Genomic DNA, 6738 nt, shown 5'->3' with positions numbered 1-6738 from the left:
GTTCGGATCCCATGTGGAGACCAGTTCCCGCTCACTGGCTGAGCGTGGTGCGGGCGCAACACCGAGGGTTGCGATCCCGTTACCGGTCAGTAAAAAAAACAAAAAGGAAAAAAAAAATATTTTGGCTTCAAGACTTTGCATTATGTTTTTCATTCTTTTCGAAAATTACCTTTTTCTTCTTTAGGATGCTTCACTTCTGCTTTTTCTGTAGAGAAGAAATGGTAATTTAGAATAATGTATCATATTTATTAATAAGTCTTAAGGTTTGGAATTAAATTTTGTATAGTCAATATTCACATTTTAGGAGTCATATGAAAAGAAGCCCATGGTGTTAATTTAGGAATAACAAGTAGAGATTGCTTTAGATTCTAAATTCCTCCTCCCTTTTGATATTTAATAATAATGTCATATCTCACCTTCCGCATGGATGCACTGCAATTCTGATATGTGCTATAAAACTACTGTCCACATTTTCACAAATTGCTTTTAAGTGACATAATTTATATAATTATGTATTTTTATTCTTTTGTTTTAAAGACTAATTTGATATGTACATCTTAAAACGTCATCTTTACCTTTACTTTCCTTTTCAGATTTTTCAGATTTCTTCTTTCCTAGGGGGAAAATAACAAAAAGAAATCATCATCTTAATAAACATGATTTTCTTACTCAATCTTGGAGTAAACAGTAGGTGAGGTGAGGGCTCTACTATTTCAAGATGTGGAGAGAGTCTCCCTCCAATGTGTGAGAACATACAATTTCTGTTAAGCTTGGTCATTCTGCTTACATTCAGTCACCTCTCTGGCAGAGTCCCCTCCATTTTTCTTACATGTTTCGAAGCGAAGTTAGAGTAAGTCATGCATTTATTAGTATGTTTAATATCTACATTTTCTATTTTTATCTTTAGAAAATAAAGATTTGAGTGGTGCAATGGATGCTTAATAAATAAATGAAAATAATGAAAGAGTCCCATAATATCTCCATACAAAATGTGAATACAGTTTTTGAAACAGAGTCTTGGTTGATTGATGATTTTCTTCATCTCCATTTTTCAGACAAAAGTGAGAAAAAACCCAATATTTAGTGAGTGACAACCAAGTATGTGGTGAGAATGTGACATATGTTATTTTATTTACTGCTTATAATAAGCGTTTTGTGAAGTCATCATGCCAGTAATGTAGACGAGAAAACCAGGGATTTGAGTAGTCAAGAGATTTTCTAAATGTTACACAGATAGATACATAAATTTACTTATTGTTCCCATGCTCTATGTTACATCCTCTGCAAAAGTAAATACATACCTGATCCTGTAACTTCTGATATTCCTTCTTTAGAAAAGAATTCAACAGGAAAAAAGAAAAAGAAATTAAAAGGAAAGAAAAATAAGAGTTTTTGTTTGTTTTCTTTTAATTACCAGACAATTGAGTTTTATCTTCAGGTATTTCCTATTAAATTTCAACAATCATGACAATAGACACATATACTCAAAATGGCAAAGAAACACACTGATAATATTTCTGAAAACTGTTACTAGATATCTATTCTGAAAATAGAATCACTCTACAAACTAATCTAAAACAGTCTATTCAAATATCATGGAATTAATCTATTCTAAATCATTTGGTTGGCTTTTTAATTATAAATTATAAACCTGTATTATGTAAAACCTTAACTTGATCTTCATGGATGCATGCATGCATTCATTCACTGAATACTTATTAAAGCAACTTCATTTATAAGATGCTGTACCAAGTGCAATTGAGTGAGCTTGTGGGATAAGGTGGAAAAATATAACAGAAACAATGGTTTATATTATAGTGAATCTACAGTCTGATAAGTGAGACAAGACATAAAATGATACTCATCTTTGGCAGATGATATTGCAGAGCAAGCCTTAATTTTTGTTTCTTAAGTAAATTCTTAGACTAATAATACACCTAAATTAACCTGGCAAGTTTTAAGAAAAATCTTTCCTTTGCAAACAGTTTTAATGATAACATTTCCAGAAAATAAAACTTCTTTGATTAAGAGAACATTTTAAAACTGTAAGAAATATATCTCTTAAAATATCAATGTTTTTTATAAACCTAATACATTTAGTTGTCAGTCTTACAAAAGTTTTTTAGAAGTTCTTTTCTAAATTCTAGAATAATAAATTAAAATATTTTATAATAATGGAGAGAGAGAATGAATAATGTTTCATAAATAAAACAATATTTTCAAACAACTTTATGGTGATATTTTATATTAGCATTCTAGTTTTGACTCTCAACCCTTAATTTTAGTAATACTCTTCACATCAGTAGTAACAATGCAAACTAAATATACTAGAGATTTTCTCCAACCCGAAGGCAATATTTAATGTTTTAAGATTGGCATTGAAATCTATTCAGAAGAAAATTGTAGCTGCATTTTTAAGAAATCTATTATAATACTGTTAAGAAAACAAATTAGCCCTTGGGTGTTTAAAAACTTTAAATACAACTTCTAGACACACTGTTGATTAAAATGCACATATTTTTACCCGAGGGTTAAATCTGGGTCATATTTTAATAGTATCGAATAAGTAATTTCATTGTTTACTGTTGCATTTTTATTATTGTTTGAAGCATCAAATAAAACAGTGATTCTGAATTACTAAAAACAATGTATCTCAAGGTTTTGAAAAAATAATAAAATAAAAAGCTAATATGCAGACATTAAATAATTGAGGACAGGCATCACAGTGACTATTAGAGGGATCTTCATACTCTCTCTACTCAGTACACCCTAACACACAACTGAAAGTGGGTGAAAGAGAGATACAGCTACTTTTTTTACACAGGTATTAGTTACCATGGTAAATGTGTTAATTACACAGGTATGACAACAGAAAACATTTTAGGCATTCCCTCCCATATCATGGTACAATGTAATATACCTAGTAGGTGTTCAATAAATACATGTCTAAGGATTAATAATCCAAGGATTAATGAATGGAATGCACACAATGTCCTTTCTCAATAAGAACCACTTATATAGGTAATAGCATAAAGACTATTACATTAATAAACATACCACATAGCATATCCTTACAATTCTAAAATGGTACACTTACTAGAAGTTGGTTTTGGTTTGTCTAAAAAGAAAATAAGAAAAGAAAATGAGTGGTAATTTTCTACCTATAGGTAATATATCACCTCTTTATATTTCCTCCTTTGTTTTTCTATAGTTAAAATAGGAATAAGACTGAACTTACATTAACATAAGCAATAGGGAATGCATTTCGAGTAATTTTAAGTCATATTGCCAAAGAAATCCCCATAGAACAGTTGTAAAGCTTGAAACTATAGAATCTTCTTGGTTTGCTCCTTATCCCTGTCTAACTTCATTTTTGATTTGATGCAATATGAATGCTCACAATCTAAAATATTTACTATTTTTGAATGACATAAAATGCATATTCTACCACTATACTTTCATAATACATATTAATGTTAATTAATATTAACAATTTAAACTTTCCCAATCCAGTATTTTGAATGAAAAATTTGACTTTATAAAATCTCAGGAAAAATAAATGGGTGGTAGGTGAAAAACTATTCCATATAAATACATTCTCTCTTTCTACAATATAGCCTGTCTTCTGAAATTATTAATTAAAAACATTAATTGTGCAGTCTTACATCTAAAGTTCTATTTGTTCATAATATAGTAGGCAATATTTGGCTATGATTGGGAAGGATTTGATCCATCGAAAATTAGGTCAAGTAGTACTTTAATACTAGGAATATAAATTGTTACAACGTTTATAGAGAACAATTAGGAATATCTTCAAAATCTACATTGAATATACCTTTTCACTAAAAAATTCTGTTAAGAGATTTTACCCCGCAGATGAATTAACAAAACTAGACAGGTAGATATGATATATTTATTATTATGTATCATTAAAGAAAGTTTCTAAAACAACCTAAACACATGTCAATCAGAGACTAGTTTAGTAAACTGTATACCACTGTATGATAGGATACTATTAATGAGGAAATTCTTTATGTACTGATATAAAAAATTCTTTAAGATACATTCTTAGATACAAAAGTCTAGGGACAGAACTATTTATAAAATATCATGATCTGTGTAAGAAAAAGAAAAGGGGGAATGTATATACGTTTATAAGTATATATATATGTGTGTGTGTATATATATATATATATATAAAATACTAGAGGATACGTTAAGAAATAAGTGATTACCTATTGATACTGTTGGATATTTGGGGGATGGGAACTGGTAAAATAGAGGAAAAGAAAGAAAGAGACATTTGAGCTTCCTATGTGCCTTAGTGTTCAAACCATGTGAAGTATTACATATTTTAAAAATTGAATAATATTTTTTTTTAAATTAAGCTAACTATTATAGAATGTGATAACATCTATTTTAAGAAAACATATCACTGGTAAGGGAGACGGGCCCACCGGAGGAACTCTGGGCACAGCAAGGACAGCTGATCCGCCCCCCAGTCACCATAGGACCACTCAGAGGAGACTGGTCAGGAATATGGAATTGCAAGGGGTGCAGTTTGATGAAAGGACTAAGGCCCAGACCAGAGTTTCTATACAACCCAGGTGCACCAGATTTCACCAGATCTTGAAGTACCTATAAAGTCAACCATTAAAACCTGAGCTGCACAAAAAGCCTTTCCTAGGGAATCAGCAGCACAGCAGCAATTTAGCTCAACCACAGAGCTCAAGTACTGGTCCCTGCAGGAAGTTCCCCCATTTTAGAAGTAAGAAAAGGACAAATTAGTTCCAGTGCAGAGTTTAAGTGGTGGGAACAGCAAATAATCCAACACAAAACTGAAAAAAAAAGCCAACGTACCCACAACCAGAGACAAAGTTTGATAATTAGTAAATGTCTCATTTCACCAAAGAACACCTATAACACCTTGAAGGACCGTAAGTCCCCTGTGCTAACAAGCCAGGAAGGGGGGAGGGCCAGGGTCCTCAGCTATGCCCCACTGACACCCATAACTAGTCCCAAGGATGGGGGCCAAGGGCTTGGCCACAGACCCTTGACAAGTGCAACCACCCCAGTGACAACCAAGCCACAGCAGAAAATGCCCGGGGCTCTCCTAAGCTGGGGCAGTGGGTAGCCCAGGGCCTCATCCACCGTCCCCCTCTCCCCACACTCAACTAGCCCAGTGGCGACCAGCAAGCCTCAGCAAGAAGGGCCCCCAGTTCCTGAGCTGGGGTGGTGGGGGGCGAGGGCTATTGCCACACCCCCTTGACATCTGTGCAGAGCCTTACAATAACCAAGCCACCACTGGAAGCCCACCAGTCTCCCCTGTGGGAATGTGGAGGGTGCCACAGGCCTCAATCCCACCCCTCCTCCTTCCTCCTTCTTCCATCCCATTTCCATCCCCTTTCCATCTCCTTTCCCCTTTCCCTCTCCCTCCCAACTGCTCTACAATAACATCATAGAATGTAAAAATAAAATAAATAAAATAAAAAATATATATATCACACTGAAATTCACAAACTTAACATGTGTAATTTGATAAAATATTTATAAACTACAAACAGTGAATCAACCTCATCAGCATAATACACAATATTAATATTGACAACAGTGAAATACTGAATATTTTGGAAGGAATTTGTGAATTATGAAAGCAAATCTAATTTTTAATTTTGCTGTATTATAATAGTATATTTGGCAATTCGTGCTTAATTGACTATACCACAGCCCTTATGTCAGATAAAGTAGATTATACTACAAAACCAGAAGACTAAACACTACCAGAAAGCAAAATAAAAAACACTTATATGTGTTGCTTTTTTTTCAAATTTAATAAAAATAGTGCATTAAGATAGAATATAAGCCAAAAAAGGAAAAATTACCTGTTTTTATAGACAGAGGCTCTTTTTCTTGTTGTTCAGATTTTTCTAAAAAGAGAAATCAAGATTCACTGGCAATCTGGATTCTTTGTGTGCTAAGCATTTCTTATTTATATATTTGCAGGTGATTCTCAGTTTACACAGGAGACGTGCTCCCAAAGTCATTTTCATGCAACTTGGAACACAGAAAGCATATTGCCATAGAAACACATTATAAACAAGGCGAAGTTCATTCTCAGGACACTATAAAAGGCTTTCCCCTATATGTAGCTAAAAGGCAGTCCTAGGTTACTAGTCTTTTTGAGGCCACGTGGTATAAGAAGAAGATAGAATACGCCAAATACGAGAATAAGATTTTTCTCTCTTTCTTCGCTGAAGGTTGAGTCATTCCTTGGGGATATTTTAAAGTAGATGACATTTGCCTTTGGCATGTTATCGACTCTTTTTGCCTTTCTGATTCCTACTTCCCTTCTTGTCAGGTCTGAAGTAATTTAGTGTTGAACCTTACTTTCTTGTTGAAAATGTAACCTAGATCTGCTGTATTCCAGAGAGCACCACATCTTGTATTTTCATTGTCCTGTACCACCCTCCCTTTCCAGGTCCAGTTAGAATTCTCACAGTTGAATCTCAACTAATTCTAGGACATAAGAAGTGGAATCAAAATTTCTGAGTAGCTGACATCCCCCACAACCCTCTGAAAAACACTTGAATTAAAAAAAATAATAAGAGATCTCTTTCTTTCATCAAATGTGGAATTTGAAATGAAGCCATATAGGGTAGGGTATTAAGAATATTTGGAAATTGAGCTGATCACTGAAAACAGGCCAAGTATTAGTTCTTTCTAATGACCTCCAGTGTT

The 6738-nt window shown here is 33.4% G+C and overlaps 1 long non-coding RNA gene across 1 annotated transcript; it reads right to left on the bottom strand.

Moving 5' to 3' along the window:
* Window positions 1-585: 585 nt before the first annotated feature.
* LOC103599641 lies at window positions 586-5937 on the bottom strand. The gene is made up of 4 exons (XR_551307.1): window positions 5883-5937; window positions 3098-3118; window positions 1302-1328; window positions 586-614 (listed from the first exon to the last, which is right to left on the bottom strand). It is a non-coding gene; the product is annotated as an uncharacterized LOC103599641 (long non-coding RNA).
* Window positions 5938-6738: the final 801 nt, after the last annotated feature.

Source organism: Galeopterus variegatus, unplaced genomic scaffold, assembly GCF_000696425.1.
Source record: "Galeopterus variegatus unplaced genomic scaffold, G_variegatus-3.0.2 Scaffold3037, whole genome shotgun sequence".
In the NCBI taxonomy this organism is placed as follows: Eukaryota; Metazoa; Chordata; class Mammalia; order Dermoptera; family Cynocephalidae; genus Galeopterus; species Galeopterus variegatus.
This window is presented reverse-complemented; position numbering and strand designations above follow the sequence as displayed.